Genomic DNA, 17,373 nt, shown 5'->3' on the forward strand with positions numbered 1-17,373 from the left:
TTGGCTGAAGTATGTTTTTAAGTAATTTTAAAAGAAGAGCACGTGGCTGTTATGTTTTCTGTCTTGGCATATCTCAGAATGTCTTCTGTTGTTTTCATTAACTAACAACATACTGTGCTACAATACATATTTTATCACAATTTCTCACCTTCAATATTGATTTGGACTTTGTTCCACTGTCTTTGAGCATTTTGTTCTGCAACTCTACTGTCTGATTTCAGTCAGAATTATATTTCTAGTGTATGAACACGTATGATATTCCCCCTTTATCTCTGTAATTATATGTTTAGCTATTTTTGACAGGATGGGATTCAGTGTGATATTCTTATCATTGGTCTTGCCTGGCACACTGAGCCTTTTCAGTATACACATGTGGTTCTATTTTCAGCTCCATTACATCTTTCTGATCCATTAGTTCTGGGCTTACTGTCAAGAACATCTTTTATCCTTGCTTGGTTCTCCCTATTTATCATTAAAAAATAATTTCAAAAAACATTCTTCTTCTTAGGCGCTTAGTATGAGACTTAAATATACTAACTTAATTGCAATTCTATGGTCAATATTTTAAACTTAATGATCTTTTAGCACTTTCATTTTGCTAATTGCTATCTATTAACAAAGCCTCAAAGGATTAAAACTTTTCTTATCACAGTGGTTTTCTTCACTCAAGACAAAAATAGGAAGTCAGTGCAAATTACTAGATTGCTCTGATCTGCTCTGCCCAAATTCTCCAGAACTGTGAGAAATAAATAGCTGCAGTTTCAGCTCGGAGAAGGCAATGGCACCCCACTCCAGTGCTCTTGCCTGGAAAATCCCATGGACGGAGGAGCCTGGTAGGCTGCAGTCCATGGGGTCGCGAAGAGTCGGACACGACTGAAGCGACTTAGCAGCAACAGCAGCAGAAGTTTCAGCTACTCAGTCTGTGAGATTTTGTTAGGCAGCACAAGCTGACAAATAAAAATCAAGTAACACCATCATCAGAGTCCCCATCCCTGCTCCCATAGCAAGTTGAAAACTCTTCAACAGGATCTTGTAACTTCCCATTTAGGTACCTAGTGTCACAGACGAATAAACAGGAAATGCATAGAGATCCCTTGGTTCTGATTTCCCACTGTTTCCACAGTAGTGTGAACTGTGAAATGGACTGACTTCACCTGTCATCCAGAAGGGGGTGTAAGTAGTTTGGGCACCTAAAGAAAAGCATGTAATGAAACAGAGCTCCTTTTATAGTTGGAAAGGAAGATGACAAATACGGCCATAAGGACTTCTGGTGCCCTTCCTGGAGAGCATGATGGATTCTAGAGATAATGATGGCTTTGGATTTCCAACTCCTCTGAGGGGAGTACTAAAGGTTTCTCTTTGCAACACAGTCTCCATGCGTTATGGTAAAAGACCCTTCTCCCCACTGGTTTGCCAGTAGGCAGGATTGCTGTGCTGTAAATTACCTTGAATCCATTTGTGACCTTCTCTTTCATTCTGGCACTGATAAACTGAATCAGGTCTCTCTCACTCTGTTCTGTCATGGCTCTGGATTGCTCTATTATTGGGGAAAAAAAGAAAACCACTCAAGAGTCATTTCTTTCAGGTTGAAAGTTTCAGCCACTATCAGTTCAGTTGCTATGACAACCAAGACCCTTAGCCCTGGGACCATCCTTTAACTTCCTTTTGTTGCTGTTCTCTTTCCTACTTGCAAGACTGGGGTTTGATTTATTCTGCTAGGCTTAGTGGTCCATATCTTTCCCCAGTCCTTCTGAGCTGGAGACTCAGATCCATCCTCCTTTTGTTCTCTCACTGCCCAGGCCCACCAAGTTTTGGCCCCCATCTCCTTAAACGATAAAAACTCTTAGTGTGGGGCTTCTGTGGTGGTCCAGTGGTTAAGACTGTGCTTCTACTGCAGGGGCCACAGGTTCGATTTGTCGTGCACAGGCAAATACATAAAAATTCCTAATGAAATCAGTGTCAGTGACATCCCTGCAGACAGTGTGACTTGTGTCTCCCTGGAGACCTCTTCTAGTCCTGTACCCAGGCTGTTTCTCTCTTCCTGGTCCAACATGGTCCCATTCCCTACTGGCCGGAGCTGCTGAGAATCCAGGTCACCTCAGGACTGCCCCCTCCCAAGTTGTGACATAGGAGGTGACTGTTGTTGTTGCTGTCGTTCAGTCCCTCAATCATGTCCAGCTCTTTCTGACCCCATGGACTGCAGCACACCAGGCTTTCCTGCCCTTCACTGAGTGAAAAAGTGAAAAGTGAAGTCGCTCAGTCGTGTCCGACTCTTCGTGACCCCATGAACTGTAGCCTACCAGGTTCCTCAGTCCATGGAATTTTCCAGGCAAGAGTACTGGAGTGGGTTGCCATTTCCTTCTCCAGGGGATCTTCCAGACCCAGGGATCGAACCTGGGTCTCCCACATTGCACGCAGATGCTTTACCATCTAAGCCACCAGGGAAGCCTTCACTATCTCCCAGAATTTGCTTAAACTCATGTCCATTGATTTAATGATGCCATCCAACAGCCTCATCCTCTGTCACACCCTTCTCCTCTTGTCCTCAATCTTTCCCAGCCTCAGAGTCTTTTCCAATGAGTCTTTGTATCAGGTGGCCAAAGTATTGGAGCTTCAGCATTAATCCTTCTAATGAATATTCAGGGTTGATTTCCTTTAGGATTGACTGGTTTGATCTTGCTGTTCACAGGACTCTCAAGAGTCTTCTCCAGAACCACAGTTGGAAAGCATTAATTCTTTGGTGCTCAGCCTTCTTTATGGTCCACCTTTCACATCTGTATGTGACTACTGGAAAAACCATAGCTTTGACTATATGAACCTTTGTCAACAAAGTGATGTCTCTGTATTTTAATACACTGTCTAGGTTTGTCATAGCTTTTCTACCAAAGAGCAAGCATCTTTTAATTTCACGGCTGCAGGAGGTAATAAATGACTCTTAAATGATCCTCTGAAGCTGGGAAGAGCTACAGCTTCAAAAATCGAATAAAGAAAACTTTACAGAGTGACTGGAGGAATTATATATAAAAATATAGTGTCCCCTCTAGCTGATTCCAGAAATTCAACCTTGGAAAAGTCATTCTTAGGAGCTGGGCAGGCGTGGTTTCCTGGTCAAGAATACCTGCTCTTGAGAGAGCAGACTGGGCTGAGTGCCTTTCTTAGATGCTTTCCAAACTTCTGCTGAGCCAGACCTGGCTGAGCAAGCTCACATCTCACGTGTAGCTGTGGGGCCTGCTTCCGGCTGGCCTGGTCAGTCCTGCTGGGTGCCATGGCCCCTCTTCTTCACTCCCCCAAGCCGTGAGGACCCTGACTGTTTCTCTTTCCTCCTAAAGATGCTCCCACTCCATTCCCTAGAAACTTTCTGCCTGCAATTGAGCGTGAGGGCTACAGGAATCTCAGCTCTCCCTTCTGTTATCATCCCTGGGAAAAAAAAAATCAAAGCACACATACTATCACTTTAGCACCGTGGGGTGACACAAGATCATGAAATCCAGGAAGCCATGGTCTTACACACTTCTGCTCTGGTCTCAAGGGGCCATTGCATCTCAAAAACCATCCAGAAAAGGGAGTACCATTCAGTGAAGCCCTGCCAGCCTGGACTCCTCAGGCTGAGTGCCAACAGGCATGCCAACTGGATAAAGCCAAAGCTAGGACACGGTTGGCACTGGAGGTACTTCTCCCCATGAGCAGCCACTGGCACCTGATTATGTACAGAGAGGTTGGGCAGACCCTGCAGGAACTCCCTCTTCCATCTTCCGGATGTCACATGGAGGCCAGTTTTCCAAAAGACAGCACGAGGCCTCAAGCAGGAACTCAGCAATGAGGACAGTGACCCAGACCTGGACACAAGACCTGAGGAGCAGCAAAAAGGGGCGGCGGCATGTCCAGAGTCTCAGCTGATATCAGAACTCATCTGCCAGGCTGCCCTAGGCAGGATCTGTTTAATGTGGAGTGACAGTTTGACAGAATAAACTCTGTAGGGGATGAATGGAGGCAGAAACATCCTTCCTTCACAAGGGCAACATCAAGGTTTCTAGTTTCAGGCACAGCAATGGTTCTCCAGGCTCCATAGCCCCAGGCAGAGCATCTAGGCTCTGCGGTTGCAACATTCAGATCCAAGGCTGTAACTGTGCCTGGCGGTCAAGATGCAGAAGGAGGGGGTGAATCAGCTGACCCTGTGACTAGGTTCTGAACTGATTCATGGGCCCACAAAAGTGCCCTGGGGAGCATGGGAGCCTGGTCTCTCTGCCCACAAGCAGGTGGGTTCTGGCAGCCAGTGAAAGGGGCTTCAAGTTCACAGGCACATGTTAGTACTTGGTTGTTGTTTTGATCCTAAGTTGTGTCTGACTCTTGTGACCCAAAGGACTGTAGCCCGCCAGGCTCCTCTGTCCATGGAATTTTCCAGGCAAGAATACCGGAGTGGGTTGCCATTTCCTTCTCCTGGGGATCTTCCTGACCCAGGGATCGAACCTGAGTCTCCAGTATTGCAGCAGATTCTTTACCGCTGAGCCACCTGGGAAGCGCCACATTAGTACTTACTTGCAGGAAAAGCCAGAGGTGTTCCAGCACATCCTCACATCCTGGGGGTAGGAATATCTCAGCGTGAGAGGCCAACCCCTCAGAAGTACAACAGAGGACTGGTCTCAACACAGGGAAGTGCGACACCTACAAGTGCTGATGCCAACCTAAATTTTCCCAGCCGGAGCCTAAGGGCAGGCCTGGCTATTTCTGCATCTAGACCATGACCCTGTTTATTTGGGCAGCTGTGCCTGATATCAACACCATCTCAATTTCTAGTTCCTCAAAGAAGTTTTCCCTGGACTCCTGTAGCCCTGGTTTTGAGCTCTTTGGAGAATCCGGGCAAAGCAGAACATGTAGAGGAGGTTTTCCTATTCTCTCAGAATAGACTCAGAACCCAGCAGGCACTCTGGACTTCTGCAGGCAATGGTACAGTGCTGCCCCACCACCAGAGGGCAGTGTGAACCCCTTCCAGAGGTGCTAGGCAGGAACATGGTGGCGGTGGTGGTTTAGTCTCTAGGTCGAGTCCGACTTTTGCGACCCCATGGACTGTATCCCGCCAGGCTCTTCTGTCCACGGAATTTTCCAGACAAGAATACCGGAGTGGGTTGCCATTTCCTTCTCCAGGGGATCTTCCTGACCCAGAAATCGAAGCCGGGTCTCCTGCATTGCAGGTGGATTTTTTTACCGACTGAGCTACAAGGGAAGAACCCTGTAGGAACTGGGAACTAGGAGAAGTAGCGAGGGTTTTTCAGGGTCAAAGGAACTCTCAAAGGCTCTGTAGTTGAGCATCCAGGAACAGGAGAGCCAACCAAGGGCGTCCACAGATTAAGTGAATTAATTACAGATGCAGATGCAGAGAATAGACTTGTGGGCACAGCAGGGGAAGGCAAGGGCGGGACAAACTGAGAGTAGCGTTGACATTATGCGCTGGTGCTGGTGCTGCGGTGCTCAGTGGTGTCCGACTCTGACCCCACGGACTGGAGCCCACCAGGCTCCTCTGTCCATGGGATGTCCCAGGCAAGAGTACAGGAGCGGGTTGCCGTTGCCTTCTCCAGGGGATCTTCCCAACCCAGGAATAGAACCCAAGTCCCCTGCATTGGCTAGTAGGATTCTTTACCACTGAGCCACCAGGGAAGCCCATATATACAGGGGAAGCTGCTGTATAGCACAGGGAACTCCGCTCAGGGCTCTGTGATGACCTGGAGGGGTAGGATGGGGGTGGGGTGGGAGGGAAGTCCAAGAGAGAGGGGATATATGTCTACTGGTTCAGTTGTACAGCAGAAACTAACACAACATAGTAAAACAATTATCTTCCAATTAAAAAAAAAAAAAGAACCCTTGACCCCTAAGTCACTTCCCATTTCCCTCTGCGACCCCAGCTCCTAGCCACCACTCAATCTATCTTCTGTCTTTATAGCTTGTAGCCGACTCTGGACAGTTCATATAAACAGAATCATATGTGGTTTTGAAAAATAAAGAATAACCAGCTGGACAGTCACGGTTAGGCACATGCTTGTGCCTCTGACATGTGAGTAAGAATTTCCTTACTGTGCTAGGAGGTCCCTTCTGTTCTTTACCACAAACTTCCAACCTCACAGCTAGCACAATGTAACAGCAGAGCTGTGATGAGAACGTGGGTGGAGAGAGGGCCGGGGGATCTTGTTTTCTCATTTGAACAAGTTGGAGTCTGGAGATATGCCCGTTCCAAAGATGGCTGGCTGAATCCTCAGGCCTGGATTCTAGACTCTTCTATTTTCAAGAACGCCTCATGAGGTCTGCTCTTCCAGGAGGCTGAAGGGTGGGGATCTGCTGAAGAAACTGCACCAGTAAAGGAGTCTTCAGTCCCAGTAAAGTGAATTTGGCCAGACGCTGTTTAAAGAGGGTCCCCTTGAGACAGTCTGACCATTTCCCATGGAGAGGGTCCATGGACCATCACTTCAGAATCACCGGGGAGCTTGTGAAGATGCAGATTGCGAGGTCCCTGGCCCTGGAGGAGAATTTCTATGATCAAGGCCTAGGAAGTGGTGTTTCTAACACCATAAATTTTCTAAGGGATCCTCATCGCCCTAAATAAGACTGGTCTCTATCTTTCAACAGGGGAACAGATCTGACGAATGTATCGGTGGTGCAGGCAGTAGCTGGGCAGTCCGCAACGTAATATCCAGAGTTGTGTCAGCCCTCTGTGTGTACTTTGGTTGATTTTGTGGTTATTTTAACTTTACTGTGATGCTGGGAAGGATTGAAGGCTAAAGGAGAAGAGGGCGACAGAGGATGAGACGGCTGGATTGCATCACCAACTCAATGGACATAAATTTGAGCAAATTTCGGGAGATGGTGAAGGACGGGGAGCCTGGCATGCTGCAGTCCAAGGGGTCACAAACAGTGGGACATGACTTAGAGACTGAACTTAACCTTAATGTAAGTATAATTGATTTTCAGAAACAGTGATAAAAATGAAGCCATTTGCAGGAGGAAAAAACTGAACCAGGAAGAGAAGGCAGCTGAGAGTAAGAGGGAAGAGATGGCTAGGCGAAAATGCAGGCCAGTGGGCCAGCCTGGAGAAGGCGAGGGGCAGAAACACATGAGAGATGGGCAAGAAGGGTCATTCCTGAGCAGCTGTCAACAGGACTTCAGAGAGACGGGTCTTTAAGATGTTTTGCTGTGGGTCAGTCGCAAAAGAGTTGAAATATTTACATTCGTTATGAAGTTTTCTTTGGATGTTGGTGTCATCCTTGAATGTGAAATTACCCTGAAGTGGCTGCCAGGTACCCACATTGTACTGGGGCTATAGGCAACACAATTCTGTGTTGTGAAAAACACAGAATTCAGAATATTGACAGGTCTGGGATAGAGATGCTTCGCTGCAGTGTCTGCACAGGGAAGCAAGAAGAAAAGGCAGGAGGGGCCCAGAGACAAGGCACAGGGGCCCCAGGAAGATGCTAAAAACACCCACCGTCTAGGGACCAGGTGAGGAGCGGAGACAGGAGATGAGGGGGGGCGCTGGGGTTGCCTCTGGTATAACCACCTCTTAGTGCTGCAAAGAATCAACTTCCCACTGGTTGGGCTTTTTTGGGGGGTGAAGTGGGGTGGGGGAGAAGGAACACTGTTCCAGGAAAGGTGAGGGGGGGATGATGTACTGGGGGGAATGGGTCTACCATAGGTTGCATTTTCTATCCTAAAACACCTACACCTATAATCAAGGCACACCTTTTACCCAGAAGAGTTCATTTCTTTTTGACCCCCATTCTTGATCCCCAGGTAAAGATTCCTAGTTCTATCAGCTGGCAGAGTACATCTACTCAGCCTTCTTCTCTGCGTGTATGCACGTTTAGTCACTCAGTTGTGTCTGACTGCAATCCCATGGACTGTAGCCCACCCAGCTCTTCTGTGCATGAGATTTCCCCGGAAAGAATACTGGAGTGAGCTGCCATTTCCTCCTCCAGGGGATCATTTCTTGAGAACTGCTATGCCTGGCTTAAGCTATGTTCTGCTGAAAGAACACGGCCTTCAGCATGGGGTATGTCAAGTTTTCCTTCGATGACACATAATAGAGGCTGCCCAGCCCCAAATTAATCATCCCTCCTGTTTTCTCAGGAGGAAAGAAGTGTCTTTCGATTCAACCACATATGCAAAGTGCCTGGCGCACACTGGCATCTCAATAAAGCCAAGTCATTGCATCGGGAGACAGCCAGAGCTCCTTGCCCTTGACCTGTGTGGCCAGGGTGTCGCCCACCACCACTGCCCCCCATTAGTGGCCTGTGGGGCTGAAGTCCCATCATGCTCCGTGCTTCCGCCCAGGCGGAGCACAAGTGACCAGCTTCTATCATGGTAGCCAGGCTCCATGACTCCCACTGAGGTCAGACAGGGGGACCCCCAAAGAGAACAGGGACCCCCAGCCCCCACCCAGGGGACTGGGGACTGAGGGAAGCTGTAAGACTGGAATTCTTGAGGTTGGCTGCCTCTTGTGCTTTGTTTTCCTGGATGTAGTTTATATTGTGGAAAACCTTTTTTTTTTTAAAGGATAGGATGTTTTTCTCAGAGGCATTCATGGCCTGGCGTCATCCCTGCCTCCTTCCGACCCCATTCCTCCCCCAAGTCCCCAGGGTGGAAATTCCTGATCTGTTCGAGGTCCAGCTCCATGGACATTCCAGACCAGCATCTGGAAGACGGCCGACAGCCGCAGCCCCAAAGAGCTGGCCCCTGATCTTCTGGCTCTGCCTCTAAGTGAGAGCTGCCCACAGTCCCCACCCCTCCGGACTCCACCTCTGCCTGGGTCTGCAGAGGCCTCCCTAGTCTCCCCACTTCTACCCTGCCCAACCCCCACCCTAAAGCCTGTTTTCAGCTCAGCAGCCAGATTGGGCCATCTGCTCTTCCCTACTCCCTGCCCGCCACCACCACCCAGGGTGAAATCCCAGGGTCCTCAACGGGGTTGGGGGCCTCCTCTCGTCTGCTCCCATTGGTGGGTTTTCCTCTGGCCTCCTCACTGTGCCTGGAGTACCAGGTCACCCCTGCTCAAGGCCTTTCTGCCAGCCCGTCCCTGTGTCTGGAAGGTTCCTCCCCCTAGAAATGCTCAGGGTTCATTCTCCTGTCCTTGAGGTTTTCACTCAAATGTCACCACCTCTGGGGGAGGCCAATCCAGCAACCCTCATCTCTCTCCCACTCTCTTGTCTTGCCTGCTGGCTTGCTTTCCCTAGAGCCTCACTGAGCATGTTCTAACACTTCATGTGGTCTGTGTATTGTTTGCAGTGTCTGTCTCTCACCACTATTAAGTTCCTGGGGGACAAAATTCTCTATTTTGTTTGCCAGAATACCCCTCTAAAGCTCTTCGGCGCTTCATAAATATTTGTGGGCTGAATGCCCCATTAGTCTGGGCCAGCTGGCCTAGGGGGTCCACAGCATCTCTGAGCAAGCCTCTTGCTTCCCATGGTTCCACACCATTCGTTAGGAGGGGGTCTCACTCCCGGGCCCCCATGTGGTAAGCCAGGCTTCAGGGTTGGTTAACTGCCCCAAGACCCACTTCTGCCTATGCCTGTCTTGTCTGGGCCCAGTTCCCTCCCTGCCCAGAGCCTTGCTTCACTTGGATGGATGCATCTAACCCTCACCCTCGCCCACCTTGGGGTCCAGCTGGCCTCTGGGGGCTGTGGGAGCCTGCTACTTTACCTGTCCGTGCTGCTCACCTGAGCTCTGGCGAAGAGGTGCTCCCGCTCAGAGAAAAAAACAAACAAACAGAGGATGGCAGTCATTAATGAAGGAAAAACAGAATTTATTCAGAAACTATTGCGACAGGGGGTTTTCCTGATGGCTCAGTGGTAAAGAACCCGCCTGCCAAGCAGAAGCTGCAGGAATCAAGCTGAGGGTGTGATCCCTGGGTCAGAAAGATCCCCTGGAGAAGGAAATGGCAACCCACTCCAGTATTCTTGCCTGGGAAATCCCATGGACAGAGGAGCCTGGTGGGCTGCAGTCCGTGGGGGTCGTGAAAGAGTCGAACATGACTTAGTGACTAAACGACCACAGCATTGCAATAGGCAGGAAAACACCTCAGTATGGAACCGAGTTCAAATCCGAATCTAACAAGAACAAGAGGGGATCTATAGCCAAGGAGTAGGTGGGGGTTCTGTGGGAGGAAAATTAATAACAAGAAATATCGAGGGTCAGGGGGTAGAGGGTGGATTCTGGTTAAAGAGCACAGGATTCTTGCTGAAGGCAAGCAGATACCAAAATGGGGGGTGGGTGTGAAGAATTTGGCCAGCTGTTGAGGATGATCACACAGCAAGGGTAATTAGGTAACAAGGATGAGGGATTCTCTCCAAGCTAACTTAGCAGGATTCTTGCTGAAACTGGGCAATACAGGCCCAACAAGGAGGGATACTAAAGTCCAAGGTCAAAGAAGGCTTAGAGGATCCTGAGTAAGGTTTAGTCAAGGCGAAAGCCTCCATCCTTACCTTGGCAAGCAGAGTCCTTTGCTGGCACCACTGGCACCTACCTCACTTGATCTCGCTCCAGGGCTGGATCCACCCTTACCACCCTGCCCTGATGAACAGACCAGTCCAGTCAAGTCAGGGCAAGAACGTCCCACGGGGGTGAAGAACTGGCTCCCACCCAGTCCTAGCTGCCCACCACCCACAGCCTCCAGATAACGCAGTGGGTGATGGGTGGGGCAATGCAGAACCCGGCTTCTGGGGAGCCAGAATGCCCCCCACAGCTTCCCAAAGATCACTGAATAGCTTCTCAGAGGTCCCACAGTCCAGTGGTTAGGACTCTGCACTTCCACTGCAGGGGACACAGGTTCGATGCCTGGTAGGGGAACTAAGACCCTGAATACCACGCAGCACAGCCAGAAAGAAGACAAGCAAAAAATCACTGAAATACTTGTCAGTCCCTCATGCTTGCAGCTGAAATCTCAGGAGTCATCTCAAGTACCCCTGTGGTCACCTCCAGTTCTGACCTCGACTTGGAGACAGTTGCCTCAGGCTGTTTCGCCCAAGGATTTTGAGGAAGGAACAAGAGGCTTTAGACTCAGTAAGCTTAGCTGCTGCAACTCTCATTTTTACTCAGGAAAGAAATAGATAAAGAATTCACAACTCTTGGGACTTCCCTGGTGGTCCTGGTGGCTGAGAATCTACCTGCCAATGCCAGGGGCATGGGTTCGATCCCTGGTCTGGGAGGATGCCACACGCTGCAGGGAACTAAGCCCATGTGCCACAACTACTGAGTCCTCTCTCCCTAGAGCCTGTGCTCTGCAACAAGAGAAGCCACCACAATGAGACTGCCCACTGCAATGGAGACCCAGTGCAACCAAAAATAACTAAATAATTTTAAAAATAAGAAGAATTCAAGACTCTGCACCTCATCTATTGATCTGTCTCTGCCCTTTGACTTATTCTGAAGACTGGGCTGGTCTATGAGCCCAGCTGTGTATTTTCACATTAGGAGTCAGGCTCTTTAATGGGTCTCTTCTGATACCAGCACCACTGAGCGAGCCAAGTCGGGGGCATGGCCTACAAAGAGGCAACTTCCTGTTTTAAGTGGCACATGTTGTGATCTGCCTGTTTCCAAAGGTTTTTGGTTTCTGTTTGGGGTGTGCTGGGTCTTCGTTGCGGTGTGGGCTTTTCTCTAGTTGCAGTGAGTGGGAGCCACTCTCTATTTGCAGTGCTCAGGTTTCTCATTTCGGTGGTTTCTCGTGTGGCTGAGCACAGGCTCTAGGGGCCACAGGCTTCAGTAGTTGTGGCTCCCTGGCTCTAGAACACCGATTCAGTAGTTGAGGCACACAGGCTTAGTTGCTCCGCGGCATGTGGAATCTTCCCAGATCAGGGATCGAACCCATCGCCCCGGAATTAGCAGGCAGAGTTTTGACCACTGAGCCACCAGAGAAGTCCAAGCCCCCATCGTTTTAGCTGATTCCTTTTCTGTCTACCACTCAGACCCCAATCCCGTCTGGGCCTCACCCTCGCGTCCTCTACCTTTGCATAGCATCCGTCTAGAATTGACCCACTCTGACCAATCCTGCCATGAGTTTCTGACCTGTATCCCATCAGCCCAAAGATTGCTGTCCCTCTTCAATATGCCTTCTTCTTAAATGTTCCCAAGGAAGTGCCTACCCCACCCCAAAGAAGCAAGACGGAGGAGCCAGGGGATCTTTTCATAGCTTCCTTCGACTATAGAGCCTACCAAGCCAAGAATTCCACTGGCACGGGGAATGAGTGTGTGTGTAGAGGAGAGAAATGGTGTTCCATATGCCCCCACTCCTAAGATTCCCAGAGAAAAACATTTTTATAAGTGCCAAAAATATGGTCGGACTGCCCATGAAATCAGCTCTGATAGTTACACGACGTAAGTCATGGCTTAGTTTGTTCTGGATCTTCTTGTCCAGATCCTCACATGGAGGATGGGGCACAGATCTCACTGCAGCCTCTTTTATAAGGCTGGAGGATCCACTCACATGGCCAGCAGGTTGGTGCTGGTGCATTGGTTCCTGTCCACATGAACCTGGCCATGTGTGGGCCTCTCAAAAGGATGCCTATGTGTCCTCATGACTTAGTGGCTGGCCTTCACCAGAGTGAGCTATCTGAGAGAGAAAGAGAAAGCGCACCAGGTGAAGGTATCATTTTTATGAGCTAGTGCTATGGTCTAATTCATATCAGGTTCACATCATATCAGTTCAGTTCAGTCACTCAGCCATGTCCGACTTTTTGTGACCCCCATGGACTACAGCACGCCAGGCTTCCCTGTCCATCACCAACTCCCGGAGCCTACTCAAACTCATGTCCATCTTGTTGGTGATTCCATCCAAGCATTTGTCATCCCCTCTCCTCCCACCTTCAATTTTTCCCAGCATCAGGGTCCTTTCAAATGAGATGGTTCTTCGTATCAGGTGGCCAAAGGATTGGAGTTTCAGCTTCAGCATCAGTCCTTCCAATGAATATTCAGGACTGATTTCCTTTAGGATGGACTGGTTGGATCTCCTTGCAGTTGAAGGGACTCTCAAGAGTCTTCTGCAACACCACAATTCAAAATCATCAATTCTTCAGTGCTCAGCTTTCTTCATAGTCCAACTCTCACATCCATACATGACTACTGGAAAAACCAAAACTTTGACTAGACAGACCTTTGTTGGCAAAGTAATGTCTCTGCTTTTTAATATGCTGTCTAGGTTGGTCATAGCTTTTCTTCCAAGGAGCAAGCATCTTTTAATTTCATGGCTGCAATTACCATCTGCAGTGACTTTGGAGCCCAGAAAAATAAACTCTGTTTCTGTTTCCATTGTTTCTCCATCTATTTGCCATGAAATGATGGGACCAGATGCCATGATCTTAGTTTTCTGAAGGTTGAGTTTTAAGCCAACTTTTTCACTCTCTTCTTTCACTTTCATCAAGAGGCTCTTTAGTTCCTCTTCACTTTCTACCATAAGGGTGGTGTCATCTGTGTATCTAAGGTTATTTGATATTTCTCCCAGCAATTTTGATTCCAGCTTGTGCTTCATCCAGCCCAGCATTTCTCATGATGTACTCTGCATAGAAGTTAAATAAGTACAGTGACAATATACAGCCTTGACATGCTCCTTTCCCAATTTGGAACCAGTCTGTTGTTCTATGTCAGGTTCTAACTGTTGCTTCTTGACCTGCATACAGATTTCTCAGAAGACTGGTCAGGTGGTCTGCTATTCCTATCTCTTTAAGAATTTTCCACAGTTTGTTGTGATCCACACGGTCAAAGGCTTTGGTGTAGTCGTTAAAGCAGAAGTAGATGTTTTTCTGGAACTCTCTTGCTTTTTCAGTGATCCAGTGGATGCTGGCAATTTGATCTCTGGTTCCTCTGCCTTTTCTAAATCCATCTTGAACATCTGGAAATTCATGGTTCACATACTGTCTCCAAGCCTGGCTTGGAGAATTTTGAGTATTTGCTAGCTTGTGAAATGAGTGCAATTGTTCAGTATCATATGATATCAAACCAGTCAAACCTAGAGGAAATCAACCCTGAATATTCATTGGAAGGATTGATGCTGAAGCTTAAGCTCCTATACTTTGGCCACCTGATGTGAAGAGCCAACTTACCAGAAAAGACCCTGCCGATGGGAAAGATTAAAGGCAAAAGGAGAAGGTGGCGACAGAGGATGAGATGGTTAGATAGAATCATTGACTTAATGGACATAAATCTGAGCAAACTCCAGGAGATAGTGAAGGACAGGGAAGCCTGGTGTGCTGCAGTCCATGGGGTTGCAAAGAGTCAGACACGACTCAGCAACTGAACAGCAATTCATATGCTGAAACACTAACTTCTGATGTGATGATATTAGTAGGGGAGAGTTTGGGAGGAGCTTAAGCCATGGAATTAGGGCCTTATAAAAGAGGGACCCATTCATACCCCATTCGAAGACTCAACCTTTACCCCTCCACCTTAGATGAAAACTTGGGTGAGATCTTGGCTGTCACTCTTTTGCCTATCATTCTTTTTTATTATATGTTTATTAAAAATATAACAAAATTTACTGTCATAACCATGTTTAAGCGTACAGTTCAGTAGTGTTAAGTATATTCATGTTGTTGTGAAAGATCTCCAGAACTTTTTCATCTGAAAAAAAAGTTCATCTGAAACTCTACCCATTAAATAGTTCCCATTTCCCCCTCCTCTCAGCCCCTGGGAATCACCATTCTACTTTCTGTTCCTATCAATGTGACTACTTTGTGTATCTCCTATAAGTGGGATCAGACAACATTTGTCTCTTTGTGGTGAGGGTTTAGTAGCTAAGTCGTGTCTGACTCTTTATGACCCCATGGACTGTAGTCCGCCAGGCTCCTCTCTCCATGGGATTTTCCAGGCAAGAATACTGGAGTGGGTTGTCATTCCCTCCTCCAGAGGATCTTCCCAACCCAGGGATCTAACGTGGGTCTTCTGCGTTGCAGGCAGTTTCTTTACTGACTGAGCCACCAGGGAAGCCCACTTAGCTTAATATCCTCAAGGTTCATTCATACTGGAACATGTGACAGAATTTCCCTCCTCGTCAAAGCTGAACGATATTCCATTGTTTGGATATACCACATTTTGTTTACTTATCCATTTATGGGCTTTTGGTTTGCTTCTACTTCTTGGCTTATTGTGAAGAGCATTACCATAAACATGGATGTGGAAATATTTTTTTTAGACTCTACTTTCAATTCTTTTGGATTTATACCCAATAGTGGGATTTCTGGATCATGGAATAGTCCTATTTTTAATTTTTTGGAACTCATTTTCTGTAGTGGCTGTACAGTTCCCATTTGGGAAATGGGAACATCCCACCAAGGGTGCACAAGGGTTCCAATGTTTCCATATCTTTGCCAATACTTATTTTCTGCTATTTTTATAGTAGTCATCCAAATGAGAATGAGGTATTATTTTGTTGCTATTTTGATATCCATTTTGGCTAGTCATTCTTAAGTAATTCTTACATCCTTTGGTCATTTTCAGCTACAAGGAACAATCTCATTTTGTAAGTGTGATAGGCAGAGTAACATCCTTTACCCCAGCAAAGATACCCTAACCACTGGAACCCATGGATGTTTTGCTACCTTACAAGGACGAATGAAGGTTGCAGATGAAATTAAGGTTTCTACAGCCACCCCCTCAAACCCCCAGATTGCCTATGACTTTTCCTGACCTAGAAGAGATGGGAGCTGGGAGGACATGTATGAGACAGCAAAGATTATCCTTGTCTAAGGCAGATATAGTATGACCTTTGCATCTTCTGGGTGGGATAGATTTCCAGTGACAATTCTTTCTCTTCTGTAGTACTATGTGGGGTCCTCAAAGTTATCCCCTCTGAGCCCTTGGACAATCCTTGTCTCTGGCTGACTGCTTCTCACCCCATCTTCATCTTCTGCAGCCAGTGGTAACGTTCATTCTCTTACTGATGAAAGTCCCTCCCCTTAGGCATGAAGCGTTTTAGAACAAGCCTTTCCAACAGTTCCAAGGCCAGATGCTTCCCACAGTCCTCTTGGTTCACTGGAATGTTCTGGCATGCTTTCCCCACTCCCCCTAGGGACAGATGTGCCATTTTCTCTCCACTGCAGAGATAATGTCTTCACTTGGCCACCAGGAAGGCAATTCTAGCCACAGTCTTTGACCTTTCTAGAAATAAAAAATGCTTAAAATACATTAATGCGGCTGATCTTACCTTCTTGAACTTCTTCTAAACAACGGGCTGGATTCATTCTACATTTTCTTATGATGGATATTATAAACTACTTTTCTGTTCTTACTTTTTAAAATGTTGCCCAAGTTCATTTTTAGAATAAGTGTTTATAGAGCATATCTACATATAAGTCAATGTGTTTATGCAGCATATCTATAGTTAAGCCAGAAATGGTTTCATGCAGTGATAATATGGTAACAGTTGCAATAAATGAAATGTTTCCAAGAACTCGGGAATTTTGAGATAATTCACATTTTTGTTTCAGTAATTTGTTTTTTTTAGAGCTCTTTGAACATTTCCCCTAAACTCCTATCCTCCCTGACTTTAAATTCAATATAATGGCACCACATCTATAGGGGAAAGGAGAGTTTACAGGAACTCTCAAATAATTGCAAGTAACGTCAGCCTCTCCCCTTTCCTCTGTATCTTGCCCAAGCTTAAGTTTCTCAAAGTATTTTCACATTATGGGAAGGATGATTACTGATGTCATTCATGACATAAACTATCATTCTTAATATCAGTTTAAACAACTTTCAAATGCAAGTCCAGGAAATTAAAACCAAAATTATCTTACAAATGAGAAATTCTCAATAATTTCCCCTTCGTTGATCATCTTTTGAGGAAAGCTCAGAAGTGGATCAGCTGTTGACTCTTGGAAGACAGGGAAGATATCGAAAAATAGGGAGGAGGAAGACGTGTGCTTGTGGGCTAAGTTGCATTAGTTGTGTCTGACTCCATGTGACCCTATGGACTGTAGCTTTCCAGGCTCCTCTGTCCATTGGATTCTCCAGGCAAGAATACTGGAGTGGGTTGCCATACCCTCCTCCCGGGTCCATCTCCTGCATTTGCAGGTGGGTTCTTAACCACTATCACCACCTGGGAAGCCCAGAGAAGACTTAATTTTCACTAAATACCATTTTGAGCCTTTTGAATCTTTTACTATACCTTCCCAATTCAAAATATTTAATTTTAAAAAGCAATGATTTCCATTTGAAAGTATAAAACAACCATTGTAATGATCAGTGGTACAAGTAGAAGTTACCTTTTGATATTAGAAAACAGAGTTTTAAAAGTTCTGAGGTTAAATTAAATTGTGAGTATTACATTTAAGTCTTACAATTAAGCCTGGACAATTTTTTAGTTTTTCTTCCTCTTTCTGCTCTCAGATTGCTTAATATTTTGTACAA

The 17,373-nt window shown here is 46.9% G+C and overlaps 1 long non-coding RNA gene across 1 annotated transcript; it reads left to right on the top strand.

The window, feature by feature from the left end:
- Window positions 1–5,739: 5,739 nt before the first annotated feature.
- On the top strand, window positions 5,740–7,236 carry LOC147377712 (uncharacterized). The gene is made up of 2 exons (XR_015140839.1): window positions 5,740–6,046; window positions 6,616–7,236. It is a non-coding gene; the product is annotated as an uncharacterized LOC147377712 (long non-coding RNA).
- Window positions 7,237–17,373: the final 10,137 nt, after the last annotated feature.

Source organism: Bos grunniens, chromosome 2 (genome assembly GCF_055505025.1).
Source record: "Bos grunniens cultivar Pamir isolate PY7600 chromosome 2, Bosgru_T2T1.0, whole genome shotgun sequence".
Classification (NCBI taxonomy): domain Eukaryota; kingdom Metazoa; phylum Chordata; class Mammalia; order Artiodactyla; family Bovidae; genus Bos; species Bos grunniens.